Source organism: Mastomys coucha, unplaced genomic scaffold (assembly GCF_008632895.1).
Source record: "Mastomys coucha isolate ucsf_1 unplaced genomic scaffold, UCSF_Mcou_1 pScaffold4, whole genome shotgun sequence".
NCBI lineage: Eukaryota > Metazoa > Chordata > Mammalia > Rodentia > Muridae > Mastomys > Mastomys coucha.
This window is the reverse complement of record NW_022196910.1, coordinates 51,980,402-51,998,181: the sequence shown is the minus strand read 5'-3', so window position 1 is coordinate 51,998,181 and position 17,780 is coordinate 51,980,402. Positions and strand designations below refer to the sequence as shown.

At 37.6% G+C, this 17,780-nt stretch overlaps 1 pseudogene; it reads left to right on the top strand.

The window, feature by feature from the left end:
- Window positions 1-5,885: 5,885 nt before the first annotated feature.
- Window positions 5,886-6,596, top strand: LOC116076182 (annotated as a pseudogene).
- The last annotated feature ends 11,184 nt before the right edge of the window (window positions 6,597-17,780 follow it).

Here is a 17,780-nt window from a genome sequence, read left to right as displayed (position 1 = left end):
CTCTTTTTTCTTGCACTGAGACTCCTTTTCTCCTATTGAGTTGTCTGGTCTAGACTCAAAATTATGGTTTTTTGCCTTTTCTTATCGTTATCTTGTTGTTGTTATTGTGTTTGATTGTTGTCTCTTGGAGGCCTGCTCTTTTCAGAAGGGAAACAGGGGAAATGAATCTGGCTGTAGGAGAGGTAAAAGGAGCTGGAAGGAATGTCAGGAGGGGAAAGTAGTCAGGATGTAGTGAATGAGGGAAGAATCTATCCTTAACAGAAATATATTTTACTAACATGACCCATAAGCAAAAGACACCAGCCATTTACACACCTTCAATTCCAGAACTTGGAAGGCAGAGGCAGATGGATCTCTGAATTCATGGCCAGCTTGGCCTACAAAATGAGTTTCAGTACAGCCAAGGAGAAACCCTAAATCAAAAATAAAATAAAATGAAATAAAAATAAAATAAAATGAAATGAATAGATAAATAAATAAATAAATAAATAATGATAAAATTAAATATTCTCTAAACTTTTGTTTAGAAAACATATTTTAGTCTTATTTTTTACCCTCCCTCGATTCTCATAGAACCCCTTCAAGTCCAACGTCATGCTTTTTCTCACACTCTCAAATACAAATGAAAAAAAACAAGAAAATAACAAAAAAAAAAATGCAGGAAGAACAACAAAAGTTGGCAGAAGCCATGCAGCATAGGCTCTGTCAAGCAAGTGGAGACAGCCTACCCTTTGGATGGCTGTGACATGTGAATACCTGAAAGGCATGCGGGCTTTCGTCTTCCTTCTTACTGTTAGTGCTTATTGTTTCTAATACGCCTTGTTATGTCTGGCATCACCGAATACTAAATTTTTCTGACAGGATGTGAGTAGGCAAAGAAAGCTCCTTTCCGCTTACAATCTGTAAGGACTGACTCCTGGGTACTAGCCTATTCTATTGGGTGAATTTCCTGCAGATTAATATGAAGATGAACTTTCATTGAGCTAATGCTGTTCATAATGGTTTTATAAAATTCCTGATTTGATTCAAACACTTTTAGAAAGATGGAATAATTGATAGAAAGTTTAAGATTGTTTTAGTTTTGTCAGAAAGATTTAATCAAGTTACGACCAAGAGGAGAATGTACCTAGTCCTCAGATCGGAATACACAAAGTTCAATCCACAAACCACAAGATACTCAAGAAGAAGGAAGACCAAAGTGTAGATACTTCATTCCTTCGTAAAAGGGGGAACAAAATACCCATGGAAGGAGTTGCAGAGACACACTATGGAGTAGAGATTGAAGGAAGGACAATCCGGAGACTGCTCCACCTGGAAATCCTTCCCATATTCAGTCATCAAATCTAGACACTATTGGGGATGCCAGCAAGTGCTGGATGACAGGAGCCTGATATAGCTGTCTCCTGAGAGGCTCTGACAGTTCCCCACTAATACAAAAGTAGAGGCTCACAGCCATCCATTGGATTGAGTACAGGGTCCCCAATGAAGGAAATAGAGAAAGGACTCAAGAAGCTGAAGTGTTTGCAGCCCCTTAAGACAAACAACAATATGAAATAACTAGTACCCTCAGAGCTCCCAGGGACCAAACCACCAACGAAGGAGTACACATGGTGGGACTAATGGCTCCAGCCACAAATGTAGCAGAGGATGGCCAAGTCAGTCATCAATGGGAGGAGAGGCCCTGTGAAGGTTTTATGCCCCAGTGTAGGGGAATGCCAGGGCCAGGATGCAGGAGAGGGTGGGGTGGTGAGCAGGGGGAGGAGGGAGGGAACAGGGTTATTGTTTGTTTGTTTGTTTTCATTTTTTTAAATTTATTTTTATTTCATTTATTTTTTTTTCAGAGGGGAAACTGGGAAAGGAGATATCATATGACATGTAAATAAAGAAAATATCTAATTAAAAAATAGTAAGTCAGGGCTGCATATAAAGGAGCACGGTGCGCTTTCATGCACTACAAGCAAGCAAATTGCACTAGGGAGACGAATAGACTTGGAAGAAATTAATGATCAAGAAAATATTCATTTTAGGTCAGGTACAAGGATGAGACCACAGGTGTGCACTATGATAGGGCAAGGTCATGTAAAACTATTGCTTTGAACTTATAATGAACTTTTAGAATGAAACACTACTTTGACTATAACTCCCTTTTTTGCAACATTTTGTCTGTGAGGTAATTTCTTCTTACATTTCTAAAACATTACAAAAAGCTGAAAGCAAAACCAAAATCTCAGTAAAACCCTTTCTTCTGCTTCATCTTTTGTGTGTGAGCACGTGTGTGCACGTGTGTGTGCACATGTGCGTGTGTGCATCTGTGTGTATGTATTTGTGTGTGTGTGAGTGCCTGTGTGTACATGTGTGTGCGTGTGTGTGTGTGTGTTTGTGCACACGTACCTGACTCTCCTTTCCTTTTTCTGTAGCCCACATATAGAGAATGAACCTTGAACATCTTGCAGGAAAGGGAGGCTACTGATTTAAGGAATAAGGAGCCATCCATAGTTAAGTTTCTTTTCTGAATCCTCTACTGCTATCAGCAGGAGTCAACTGCCAGAAGGTATCAGCTCTGGCCCCAAAATAGTAAAAATGTGTTAACTGCCAGAAGCCATCAGCCTTTGGTTCCTTTTACTCCACATACCACCTCAGTTTGCCTGGGTGTGAGGGCTGGTCCTCGACAAAAATCAAAAGTGAAGACCAAAGCAAACAAACAACTAATTGGATAAAATCAATAAAACAAAAACCAAAATACTAAAACAAAACCCAACAAAATTCCACCCAACAGAAGCATGCTACGTGTTGACCAACTACTCCTTGGCATGAAGCCTATTCTGGAGAAAACCGATATTCCTACTCTGCGAATAGCTTCTTGTTTAGCGGTAAGTCTGTGCTCTCTGCTTCTCAGAGCTGTGGCTACTTACTCCAATTATACTCCTGTCACTTTTGCATGAGTGTATCCTGCAGGCAAGAGAATTTATAGTTGGGTAATACTGGTTATTATCTCCTCCCCCCTCCCCTGGTAGCCTGAGTGCTTCCAGTTCCAAAAATACTAGTCAAAAGGGTGAAGCTAGGCATCAGGCCAACTTCTCCACAGGGGCCTTTGGCCAAGATCTAACTCATTTTTGTCACTGGAGGTTATATTTGATGGGCATGAGATATCTACTTATCATCTATTAAATGATAATTGGTAAAGATATTTTAGCCTTCTATAGCTTGTCGATTTGCCTGAATGATTTGTCTTTCCCATATAGGTTTTGGTGTTTATAAATTCTCATTTCTTATTTGATTGCCATAATGCTTGTGTTTAGTGAATAATTTCCTATGTCAATGATCTTAGAACTCTTTCCTCCACTCTCTGCTATCAGATTCAGGGCAAATGGACTTATACTCAATGTTAATATGAGTATCAAATGGACTTGACTCATTTAGAATTGAGTTTTGTGCAGTGTGATACATATTGATCTATTTCCATTTTTTTTAATTGTGACCATGTATTTTGAGCAACACTACTCATTGAAGATGCTGTTTTTCCTCATGTGTGTGTGTGTGTGTGTGTGTGTGTGTTTGACATAACAAACAAAAAAACAGTTGTCTGAGGTGTGTAGAATTTAGTCTGGGTGTTTCATGAGTCTGTTTGTATGGCAATATCAATTTGCATCTATTACTTTCCATCTGTAATACAACTTGGAATCAGGGATATTAATATCTCCAAGAGTTCTTTTACTTTTTAGGGATATATATTACCAATTACCAATCTGTTTATGTGGTAGACTAGGAACATATATTGAACCATCCCTACATCTCTGGAATAAACCCAAATAATCATGGTTGACAAATTTAATGTGTGCTCTTGAGTTAGGTTTGTAAATATTTTATTGAGAATTATTGAATCTATGTTCATGAAGGACATTACTCTATAATTTCTTTTTATGTGGATATTTGTGTAGTTTTGCTATCAGAATAATAGTGATCTTGGAAAAGAGTTAGGAAATTTTCTTTAAGTTTATTTTGTAGAATAATTTGAAATGTATGCCATTAGTTTTTCTCTGAAGGCTTGGTAGTATTCTGCACTTAATTCATCTGGTCTTAGACTGTTTGTAATTGGGGGGGGGTTATTTTATTTTTGCATCTTTTTCACTAGACATTTTGTTTGTTTAAATTGTTTACTTTATTTTGGTCAACTTTGGTAATTAGATATCATGAAATTGATAAATTTATTTTTATGTTGCCCAGTTTAGTGATATACAAAGTTCTGAAGTATGTCTAATGATTTTTCTGAATTTCCATGACATCCATTATGAGATCTTCCTTTTTATCTTTAATAATATTAATTATGATCTTTTCTTCCAATCTTTTAGTTAATTTTACTAAAGTATCATAATCATGCTGCTTTTCTCAAAGAAGCCTCTTCACTCACTGAACTTTTTAGTATTGAACTTCTGTGGGTTTTATTTTAATTGATTTCAGCCCTGAGTTTGATTACTTCTTGCTGTCTATTCTTTTGTAGTATTTCTTCTTATTTTTCTAGAGATTTCAAGTGTATTGGTAATTTTCTAGTATGAGAATTATCCCATATTTTAAAGTAAGCCCTTACTGCTATGAACTTGTTTTTCAGAACTTCTATTGTATTCCGTACAGTGTGTTTGATAATGATTTTCTTTCCCTTTTATTGAGTTCTAAGAGCTTGATTTCCTTCTTGTTTTCTGTCTCAAACCAATTTTTACCCACTAGTAGTATGTTCTAGTTCCCTGAGCTTGTATATATTTTCTTATTTCGTATTTTGAGGATATCCAGATTATATCCATGTTGGTGAGTTAGGAAACAGAGTATCTTGAGTATTGCTTTTCATCCTAATATATGGTCAGTTTTGGGGACATTCCATAGCATGCCCAAAAGAAGCTACATCCTTCAGTGTTGGAGTGGAAAGTTCAGTAACAACTGTAAGGTCAATTTGATATATGATGATCTTTGTTTAGTTCCATTTGGATGACTTTTCTATTCCTTACAATTGGATAGTCAGGTCACCCACTATTGCCATTTTAGGGGTAACATGATTTCATCAGTGACGCTGCTTCTGTCCTGGTGTTTGATGCGTAGCTGTTTAGTACAGCAATGACCTCTTCCTAGTAGAGTTCTACTTTAATGATTGTGTAGTGTGCATTCTTTCCCCTTCTCATCAGTTCTGTATTGAATTTTGTATGATCAGATATTAAAATAGGTATAACTTCTTGCTCCTTCTGTTCATATGCTCACAGTATCTTTTTCTCTCCTTTTACTTTAAAGTAATGTCCTTTGGGATGAGCTTTGTTTCTTGGGTGGAATAGAAAGATTCTGTTTTTTTTCACCCAACCAGTTTGTATTTTATTTTTAAGAACTTGAAACAGCTAATATTAAAAGTTATCAATGAGTAATGACTATTGATTCCAGTATTGACTATTGCATTTTGGTGGTGTGGGATTTTTCTTCTTTTGACTAAATTGCTCTGTAATTATTTGTATATTATTTTCTCATGGGGGTACTGATAACTTCTTCAGACTAAAGTTTTCCTTCTAGTCCCTTCTATAGAGTTGGTTTGGTGGAGAGAAACTGCTTAAATTTGCTTTTGGAGTAAAAAGTTTTTATTTCTCCACTAATTGTGTTTGATAGTTTTTTATTTCTCCACTAGTTATCATTGATAGTTTTGTTGGATATAATAGTTTGGTCTGGCTCTGGTGGTCTCTAAGTTTGTAGGACAGTTATTTAGGACCATCTGGCTTTCAGAATCTCCATTTAAAAGTTGTGTGTTGAGGTTCAGCATTCCTAGTGATGAAGAGGCTGTCCTACTAGGAGCAGTTATGGAGACGTTCGAATTAGCTTTATCAGAAGAGAAATGGAGGAACCATAGACTACTAAGGATGAATTCAGGAAGGCCTGAGGCCATGGAAAACTTGCCTGCACTGTATACTATTTTTCAAGGAGAAGTTGCTATGGTGACAGACTATGGAGTTTTTATAAAAATCCCAGGCTGTCAGAAGTAAGGTCTGCTCCATTGGACTCACATGTCGTTCGTCGAGTGGATAAGCCTTCTGAGATAGTAGATGTTGGAGAAAAAGTGTGGGTGAAGCTTATTGGCTGAGAGATGAAAAAATGATAGAATAAAAGTGTCCGTCTCCATGAAAGTTGTCTAACTGGGAAAGACCTCCATCCCAACAATGTTATCATTGAGCAAGAAGAAAGGCGCAGGCGGTCCTTCCAGGATTACACTGGGCAGAAGACACCCTTGAGGCTGTCCTGAACACGACCTGCAAGAAGTGTGGCTGCAAAGGTCACTTTGCAAAGGACTGTTTCATGCAGCCAGGTGGAACCAAGTATTCTCTGATCCCTGAAGAGGAAGAGGAAAAAGAGGAGGCAAAGGCAGAAGAACTTGAGAAGCCTGATCCCACAAAGAATCTTCCAGGAAGAGAAAGAAGGAAAAGAAGAAAAAGAAATACAGAGACAGGAAATCATCTGACTGTGATAGCTCTGACTCTGAGAGTGACACAGGCAAGAAGGCAAGGCATTCATTAAAAGACAGCAAGACTACCATGAAGAAAAAGAAGAGGCACAAGAAGAAGCACAAGGAATAAGGGTGGGACATGCTGCAGCAGCCCTGGCTCCTGCAAAGACTCACTAGTGACAATGTGGCCTCCAACCTAATGACTTGTCCCCATGGTCTCAGATGGCTTTTCCTCATGCAGCAAGAAGACTGGGGTGTGGCAGGGCAGCTCCCAACAAGTTTTCCTTGTTGTTTCTGATTCCTTTGCAAGCAACCCTGCAGCCATTACATTCATGGGCTCAGTGTCTTCATTCAGCAGAAGGTCCAAGTCCCACTCAGGCTGCCACTGCCCGAGAGCTGGATTCCTCTGTAGGAGTCCATGCTAGAGCTATGGGTGCTGCTGAGGAGGTGAGCCCGGCTGTGGGAGAGCAGCCTCCTCGACCTGCCTACTGCCTGGGGCGGCTGTGGGTGGAGTCTGCAGCCTCCATCCCCTCAGCCAGGGCCTGTGCTCCAATGACTGCTGAACCTAAGATCCGAAGCCAAGGTCTTTGTTCTGCTTCCTGTGTATCACTGTGTGAGTGAGTGCTTCCATCTCAGGCCTCTGCTTAAATTCCTGGCAGAAATGGAAATGTGTTTGGTTTTAAACTTTCAAAACTAAACTAAACTAAACTAAACTAAACTAAACTAAACTAAACTAAAATAAAATAAAATAAAATAAAATAAAATAAAAGTCATGTGTTTTTCTAGTGGGTTTCAATGTGTTCATATATATGACACTCAGCTTTTAATATCCTTACTTTGTTCCCTACATTTAATGTTCCCCGCATCTAATGGATGGTGTGGAATTTTCTGGTTTGTGCGTGATTTTTGTTTGGCTTTTGTCTTTCTATTTGTTTTCTGCATACTTTTTACAACATGATAGACATTTTTGGTTTTTGTTTTTTTGTTTTTTTTTGTTTTTGAATGGGAGTTTTTTTTCCTATGGCTTTATTAAAAATCTTTTTTGTTATTTTTAATTTTTAAATTCATTTTTCTTCTTAACTGATTATTTATACATTTTGTCATTTAACAGTGTTCCAGATTTTCTGGATGTTTTATGTTTGAATTTTTTTAGATATAAAATTCCCTTTGATTAATGTATCTATTTTTCTAATTTGTCCTCTTCCCTTTATGTCTTTTAAGTTTTTGATGAAGCTTACCCACAAAATTTATGTTTGAAATCTTGAAGTTCTTTTGTATACAATTTTATTTCAACTTGGGATTTCTTTACTGATTCGGTTTCTTCATTAAATTGTTTTATGTCTTATTGATTTATTATTTCATTCACTTTAAAAATAATGTTGTAAGGCATATATTCATGTTTGCTTTGGTGTCTTTGAACACATTTACTATTATTATTATTATTGTTGTTGTTCTTGTTATCAATTATTTGGAATTCCTTGTCTTGTCAATTGATTTTCTGGATTCTCAAGGAGGCATATTGTCTTGTTTGTCACATTTGTGTATTGTCTTGTTTTTCACATTTGTGGTTTGGCACTGGGATATGGACATGTGGCTAAAATATTTACGATTTTTAAATGATTCTTGGAGTAGATGCATCCTCTATTTTTTTCTGTTTGTTTTGTGTGGGTGTTCCATTGTTTGTTTGCTGTTCTCCAATATGGGTCCTAGACAAATGTGGCAGCTGTAGGTTTCTTACTGGAGATCTGTTCTGCAGGATGGTGGAGAGTTGAACTAGAGGAAGTAGGAGGAAAGGCCAGGAGAGGTGATAAAGAGGAACACTGAGAATTCTGGGTGCTCACCAAGGCCAGGAGGATGGGCAGTAAATCAAGCAATACTGTATTGAAATACAGAAACTTTGATGTTAGTCCTTCACCTAAGTTCAGCCTCATAGGGCAGCTATGGGTACCTGGTAGAGTAAAGAGAACTTCAACAGGTTGTTCAAAGCTGGAAGTGTTGAAGAAAAGCCTGAAATGGGTCTAAGAAGGAATAAGAAGACTTAAAGAGCATATATTCTTATCACATGCACTTGAGATACACTCCAAAATAATTTACCTTCTATGTTATGGATCAAGCAAGCCTCACTAATGCCAAATGGATAGATGCATACAAACATGTTCTCTAAACACAATGTAGTAAACTTGGGAGAAATCCCAAATATGATAGAATTAAACATTGTAATTACAGTAAAAATTGATTAAGTCAAAAAATCATCAAAATGTTATAAAATTATGTGGGAGAAATAAATTGATATACTATAATTATGTAATACAGGATGGGCAGTGCTAAGGGGGAGATTTATATCTTTAAGTGACTGTATTAAGAATGAAGTCCTCACCTCAATTACCTAAAATCTACTTGAAGACTATGAAAAAGGAGACCCCAGAAAACCTAGTACAGAGAGTAGAAACTAATCAGGACCAGCATACAAATTAATGAATTAGAGAAAGGAAATTTACAGTTCAGATTGCTCAAAATAAAAACAGAAAGGCTCAATTGATGAATATCATGAGTGAAGACTTAGTCATCACTACTGACATTACACACTTAAAATGGAATGTTAGAAATAGATAATGAAACATCAAATGTCTCAACTCTGAAAATTTAAGTGAATTAGAAATTTTCATACAAAGATTTAAGCTGCTGGGAGGAGTAAAGTGCCACACATAAATTCCTGTTACAAGTTATTATTGATTAATTTGATCAAAACAAAGTAAGAATAATTAATACTCTATAAAATTTATTCTAAAAAGATGAAGACAATAAAAAAAGCAAAACATTCTCTAACTTCTTTTATAGGCCTAAGTTAACATGTAAATTATAACTAAGTAGGGACAAAGTAGTCTATGTTGTCTTACAAATATATAATCAGAATAATGCTTACAATTTTTAATCTATGTCTATTTCATGAAAAATTTAGTATTTCTATGCCAAAAGTTTAAAAAACCTTTTCCTATCCTCTTTGATCTGCAAAATAATACATCTATTGCTAACTACAGGAACATTACTATACAAAATAAGCCCATCAGAAGTTCTTACCCTGATGTAACTGCAATTTAATAACTATTAATAAACTTTCTGCATCCCTTAGGCTATTTTTCACAGTCCATGTTAAACACTATTATTTTGCATATTGCTTGCCTGGGAAAAGACCCAAAAGCTGAAATATGGTTTCAATTAAACGTATATTACTTTTGCAACTAGTTAATATAGAATATTCTTAAGTTGAATCACAGTAAGCCATACTTTCTTTATTAATTTCTCTTCCCTGATGCGGATGGTATGTATGCACATACATTGTATACATTTAACTTCACTTTGATGTCCATATGTATGGATGCATATGGAGCAGATTTATGTATGTTACACTTGAATGAACCATATACCATTGAAACCACTAGAAACATATTTTTTCTTTGTTCATTTAACTTGCAAAGAGTATCACATCTACCACAACTCTTTTTGTCCAATGGTGTACACTCTTGTTTCTTATGCATCTATGGGATTCTCTTTATTTCAGATTTGAGACAGTTGAAATTTGTGACTACACCTGTATATGTGTATATGTGTTCCTGTGTGTGAATGTAGTTATATGTGCATGCATGTGCTTGTGTATGTGTGCATGTGTATATGTATATGTGATTATGTGTGTGCTTGTGTATAAATGTGTGCATGTGTTTGTGTGTGTGTGTCTGTATGGTGTGTGTGTATATGTAAGTTTCAAATTTTGTTTACTTAATGTATTCACAGTAATTTGTTCATTTTTTCCATATTCTCATGTGTTTCTTTAATCTATTGTTTCTGATTATGTGAGACCACTTTATTACTCCTGAATCTTTAATGCTCTGTCATCATCTCCTCTAATTGCTCCTCCATCTTTTCTCCCACAGTTGTTCCCCTTCTTCTTCCCTCTCTCTCCCCTTCATCCATCTTTATGTGGTTGTTTTCCCTTTTTCTACTGAGTGTTCAATCCACTTGTGGCAATTACTGAAAACCTAACTTACTGTTGATTTTGATCACTATGGTTTCACAAACATTTTAATGTATGTCTATTCTACAGAGTTACATACATTACATCTAATATTATATATGTATATACACTAACATTTCCACTAATTTTTCACAGTACCCATTTTTGTAAAAGTTTCTCTCTCTCTTTCTCTCTCTCCTCTCTTGTTACTTAAGTCTTTCATCACTCTAGCTTTCTGTGCTGTACTTTTTAACCAATTAGTAATACATATTTTAAATCCCCCAGAACTCTAAATCTGTGCAACATATTAACTCTATTTTTGGACTGATTTATTTTTCATTTTTTTTGCGTGTGTCTCAGTGAAATCCACTGACATTTTAAAAATAGTAGATAAATGCCATTGGTGTCTATAATCGACATACTGTTCCTTTCCTTAAGCTTTTTGTGTATTGATTCAACAAACCAATTCCATTTTCTGGATTTCTGTTGTTCTTTGCTGTGTGTATCCTGTGTGTGCCACAGCTGCAGACCCCTGGAATGACCCAGAAGGGTTCAGATGTGCGTAGTGGCTGCGACTGAGACAATTTCTCCTCACCACCTCTTTCCTTCTCCTAACATGAGTGTTGTTATCTGTCGTTCAACACAGCGTGTGCTGGTTATCTTGAAATCACACAGTATTTTCTTTCATGTCAGTTTAATTTAAAGGCTGAGACTGTGTTTTTCAAAGATCTTACGCAGTACCAGACTTTTCTAACTGTCTGGCTTTATAAATTCCTCCTGTTTTTCCGGTGTGGGAAAAGTATATTTGTATTTATGTTTTGTTGATTTGGGTCTAGCATCCTCAGGGACAATACCTCATCCCCTCTTTCGTGGGACACACTTGGTAAGAGGCCGCTTCGCCTTGACTGAGGTTGGATATCAGGGAGAAGGGAGCCGAAGGAAGTGAGATGCTGCCTTGGTTCAATGTGACTTGTTCTTTACTCTTCTTGTCTTCTCTTTTCTCTCAACTTTCCCTCAATCAGGTTTTTTTGTTGTTGTTTTTGTTTTTTCCTTTATTTTTTAATTCTTTTCGGGGAATATTTTATTTACTTATAATTCAAATTTATCCCCCTTTCTGATTTCCCCTATGGAAAAGCCCAATCTCATCCCCCTTCCCCTGCTTCTATGAGGGTGCTCCCACCCACGCATGCACTCCTGCCTCCCATCCCTGGCATTCCCCTACACTAGGGTATAGAGCCTTCACAGGACCAAGGGCTTCTCCTGCCATTGATGCTCAACAAGGCCATCCTTTGCTACATAATTTTTATAATCCTGCGAAGCCTGCAAATTCTCTATGGGTTAAGAAATACTGGTATATCAACAGTCCAGTCCGGCTTGCCTATATTTTACTATTAGCATTACATAAAAATTCTACTTGAATAAATTTTAATTACTTTGTGATTTCTTGTGTATCACTGAGGGTTAGTGCTTGTCTTTTGACCATCTTTGAAGTAGTTTATATCTGTTTCAGTTTAATTGTTCACGCAGTGAGAAAAATCTTTGATCAGTTCAAATAATTATGATTTTATAAATGGTCTGGATTTCAGGGTGTTTTATTTGTTTGCTCTTTGTGTTTTGTTTTTAATGCACTATTATTATTTCTTAATGTATTCAAATGCAAGTCAAAGGTGATCAATGATAGATTTTAAAAAGGAAATTAGTAGTCAAGGTACTATTCTGAGAAAGTTGATATTATTGTGATTCTCTGAAGAGTGTGATTAGGTGTGCATAAAGCTAAAAACAGAAATGAATATCAAGGATCAATAGAGAAAAATTTTGGCATGAGGCCAATTCATTTTATATGATAGTAAGAGGAAGATGAAGTGGAAGAGAAGAAAAGATTAAGAGGGGAAACAAGAAGAAAGGATGAGAGAGAGGAAGAAGAAGATGAAGAAGATGGAGAGGAAGAGCAAGAGAAAGAGGAGCACGTGAGGATTTGGAGAGGAGACTAAAGGGATAGTGTCAATCCACTAATGTTCGCCATTTAGGGAATAACAGGTGTTTTTAAAATTATTTTATTGAGTTGATGATGCATTTTTGATTATAAATTTACAGAAATATTTTCAAAGTTGAACTAATATTAAATTGAACAAGTAAGTATTTAGATATATTAAAATGTTCAGGTGGTAGTATTTCACCTTGAATTCATGAATGTTACAAATTATACTTACAGCTGGGTGGTGGTAGCACACATCTGTAGTCCCAGCAATCAGGAAGCAGAGGCAGGAGGTCTCTAACTTCAAGGCCAGCCAGGTCTACATAGAGAGTTCTAAAGCAGCCAGGGGTACATGGAGAAAATCTGTCTCAAAACACCAACCAACAAAACAAATTATATTTATGCATTTCATTTTTCCTTTGTATTTATTTATTTTAATCTCCAGGTTTTATTCCTCTCTCCTTCCAACCCATACCACATCCCATCCATATTCCCCGCCTCCCTGCCTCCACGAGGATGTCACCTTCCCCGACCTCATCAGACCTTTAAACTCCCACGGACCTCCAGTCTCACCATGGTTAGGTGAATCTTCTCTGACTAAACCCAAAACTGGCAGTCCTCTGCTGTATATGTGTTGGGACCCTCATATCAGCTGTTCTATGCTGCCTGGTTGGTATTCCAGTATCTGAGAGATCTCAGGGGTCCAGGTTAATTGAGACTGCTGGTCCTCCTACAAGGTCACCCTCCTCCTCAGCTTCTTCCAGCTTTCCCTTAATTCCATCACAGGGGTCAGCAGCTTCTGTCCATTGATTGGGTGCAAATATCTGAATTTGACTCTTTCAGCTGCTTGTTGGGTTTTTAAGAGGGCAGTCATGCTAGGTCCCTTTTTGTGATCTTTCCATAGCCTCAGTAATAGTGTCAGGCCTTGAGACCTCCCCTTGAGCTGGATCCCACCTTGGGCCTATCCCTGGACCTTCTTTTCCTCAGGCTCCCTCTTCATTTACATTTCTGCAGTTCTTTCAGACAGGGAGAATTATGGGTCAGAGTTTTGACTGTGGGATGGCAATCCCATCCCACACTTGATGCCCTGTCTTTCTGCTGGAGATGGGCTCTATAAGTTTCCTCTCTCCAGTGTAGGGCATTTCATCTAAGGTCTCTCTCTTTGAATCCCTAGAATCTCATACCTCCCAGGTCTCTGGTTCATTCTGGAGAGTCTCCCCAACTTCCTACCTCCCCAAGGTTGCATGTTTCCATTCTTTCTGCTGGCTCTCAGGAATTTCAGTCCTTTTCCCCCACCCAATACCTAATCATGTTCCCATCTTTATACCCTCCATTCCCTTTCCCTCCCAGATCCCACTCTCTCCCCTTGCTTTCTTCTCCAACCAAAGTGCAGCTGAGGCCTCCTCACTTGGGCTCTTCAGCTTGTTGACCTTTTTGAGGTCTGTGGGCTATATCTTGGGCATTTGGTGACGATGTGGAGAAAGAGGAACAATCTTTCATTGTTGGTGGGATTGCAAACTGGAACAACCACTCTGGAAATCAATCTGGAGGTTCCTCACAAAATTGGAAATAGATCTACCTGAAGACCAGCAATACCAGTCTTGGGAATATACCCAAAAAATGCCTCACCATGCCACAGGGGCACATGTTCCACTATGTTCTTAGCAGCCTTGTTTGTGATAGCCAGAAGCTGGAAGCAACCCAGATGTTCTAGGACAGAAGAATGAATACAGAAAATGTGGTTCATTTACACAATGGAATACTCTTCAGCTATTAAAAATGAGGACATCCTGAGTTTTGCAGGCAAATGGATGGAGCTAGATAATATCATCCTATGTGAGATATCTCAGACCCAAAAGGACATCCATGGTATGTACTCACTAATAAGTGGATATTAGGAAAAAGATCCATTTATTTTTAAGTATCTTTTTATTCTTTGAGAATTTCATATATGTTTAATGTATGTAATTTATTTTGATCAAAGTCATGTCCCACTACTTCTCTTTAATTTCCCTGAACACCACACACACACACACACACACACACACACAGAGAGAGGGGGGGGGAGACAGAGAGAGAGAGACAGAGAGAGAGAGACTCACACATATCTACATTATACCACCCAATTTCATACCCTACGTTTTTCTGTGGTTTTCTCTACTATGTCCCGTCAGTGCTGTCCACATGTGTGCGAATGTGGATCTACTCATGGATGCATGGGACACCTATGAGTAACTTCATCCTCAGAACTATGATCTGCTATTTCCCTGAATCCATCAACTTCCAAAAGACCCTAGAGTGGAGTGGGTCCTGGAAAGCAACTTTCTCATCTATGTAGGCAGTTTGGATGGCTTGATCTGCATAGGTCTTGAGCAGGTGTCCACAGGTATGGTGTGGTGCCACATAATGTGACTGTGCACTTTGTAGAGATTATCCTTGTGTTATTCATATGCTGATTTCCCCCATATATGATTGTAATCTAGACATGGCATTATAATGCTTATTGCAAGAATCTCCTGTCTTGATGTGTCAAAATTGCTCCCCATTTAGTCTCTGATTTGGCAATAAAACCTGATCAGCAATGACTGAGCAGAGGAGAGAATAGAGTTGGCCTTATGATTTCAGTGAGGAGAGAGTTATAGCGAGGAGAAGGGAAGATTTGGCCCTGAGGTAAGAGACCAGTAGGTGCTATGAGAAGATGCATAGAGCAGAGAGATCCAGATCTATACTAAAATTCAAGTATCTCTTGGCTGCAATGTAGCTCTATTATTAGAATATTAGAGAATTAGAATAGATAAATACATGTTCAATTATTGTGCCTTAAAGCTTGTTGAATAAATCAAATTGTCTCTCTTTTATTTATCTAAGACCTAGCCAGGATAAAGAAAAACCTGCTACTTTTAAACTTGAACCATAAAATTGTCAGTTCATGAGTAGACTAGGCATGACATATCTAGTAGGCATAATTTTCACAGCAGTCTTCACCAACCTCTGGCTCTTACAATTTCCCCACCTGCTTCCCCAGGATGCTCTATAAGCCTCGGAGGGAGCCGTCTGATACAGACATCCTATTTAGGGCTGAGTACTGTGCAGTTATTACTTTTTGAATTTTGATCACTTGAATTTCTTTATTGACCATCACCCACAGCACAAAGAAGAAAACCATGAAATTTGAGAGCTGCAGGAATATATGGGAGTAATGGAAATTGGCCTTTCTCCTGACAGTTTCATACACCTCTCATCACTGTGAAAGCTAGCTAGTGGGGCAGAATTGTTTATGTCACTAACAGCTTGATTTTCCCATATCAATGGACCCAAGTATGTCTTGTGCCCAGCAATGAGATTTGACCATCCAGTTCAGAAAATTGAGTCTCACAGTTTAAAAATTATCTGTATTAAGAAATTAATTTTAAGTCAAGTCCAAGAAAAAAAACTGAGGGAACATATATGTATGTTAAATACGTGAGATACAAACTTTAGGCTAGACTATATCCAAAGAATATATTAAGTGAATGAGTGAACATATTAGAAATTTAAATCAGAATATAGACAATAGAAGCAGATGTTTTCCCATAAACATTTCTTCCAAGGGGGAACAATCTCTTCTCTTTATGGTTTCATATACAAAACTCATGTACATTAGCAAACACAGAATTATCTCTCTCAATAAAGCAAAGGTTTAGATATTTATATCTTGGAGAATTGTAAAAGAATACGGACATCTCAAGTTGAGTGTCAAGACAAGGCCCATTTATGCATGTTTATTTTCCACCTAGGTATATTAAGTGGACACTGACATGCTACTAACCAATAATTTGATCAATCACTCTTTTACATGTAGGCTACAATGTTGATTTGACAAACATCCAGACACAAGCCTATTAATACTATACACATGTTGCTGCTTGTCAATATTACCGAAGTGTCCCAAGTAAACACATTTAACCATTTAAGCAGGATTATTTTCAAGACTATATCAAGATGCTGCACAGCAAGAAGTATAAAATACCTAGAGTTACCTACTACTTAAGCATCATGAGACAGGGAAGGTCGTCTTCCTGGTCTGTACAACTACTCATGGGTAATCTTCACACAGCTCCACAAACGGGCAAAGTTCCTTGCTCACCTTTCCTGTCATTTGTATTTATTGCTGTATAACTTGGATTCTTCTAAGAGTGGCTGATGAATTGTGTTTTACCGTTAAAGAGCATTAAATAAGAACAGTGTGCAAAGATACAGCATAGAAATCTTTATGTGTCCTATTTTATTAGTAGTAAGAAATAAGAAAATTCCTGCAAGCATCATCACTACCCAGGATCCCTGAGCACCAGAAGCCAGTCCTTCAAAATGAACTAACTTGACTCTTGAACTTGTCTTTACTCATGAACATAGGAACTTACCAAGCAAGTAAACATTTTAAAATTGCATACTAAAATATGACATTTCTCTCTAAATGGTCTTATGTGTTTTGTGAGTACATGGAAATATAAATTTAGAGTTTTAAATATGATCCATAAAATCATGAGGAATTTGGCACTCTGTGTGTGTGTGTGTGTTGTGTCTGTGTGTAATATGTGTACAGGTGTGAGCTCAGAAAGGGAAGAATCAAACCATGCTATGTATTATGGCCCTAGTCTAGCCCATTGTGCTCCTTAGCACAGTAAAGTAATTGCATATGAGAAAGAGTGAAGTTGTGTATCAACTCATTTGCTGTAGCTCATTGAGCCAACAAATAATGTAAATATTATTAATTATTCCATTTCATTGTTTAGAAAATTTCTCTGTGAAAAGAATGGAAGACCAAAGTGAGGATACTTAGTTCCTTCTTAAAAGGGGGAACAAAATACCCATGGAAGGAGTTGTAGAGGCTAACTATGGAGCAGAGACTAAAGGAAGGACAATCCAGAGACTGCTCCACCTGGGAATCCTTCCCTTATTCAGTCATCAAACCGAGACACTATTGTGGATACCAGCAAGTGCTGGCTGACAGGAGCCTGATATAGCTGTCTCCTGAGAGGCTTTGTCAGTACCTGACTAATATGTAGTGGCTCACAGCTATCCATTGGACTGAGCACAGAGTCCCCAATGAAGGAGCTAGAGAAAGGACCCAAGGAGCTGAAGGGTTTGCAGATCCTTAGGACAAACAACAATATGAACTAACTAGTACCCTCAGAGCTCCCATGGACTAAACTACCAACCAAAGAGTACACATGGTGGGACTAATGACTCCGGCAGCATATATATAGCAGAGGATGGCCTAGTTGGTCATCAATGGGAGGAGAGGCCCTTGGTTCTGTGAAGGTTCTATGCCCCAGTATAGGGGAATGTCA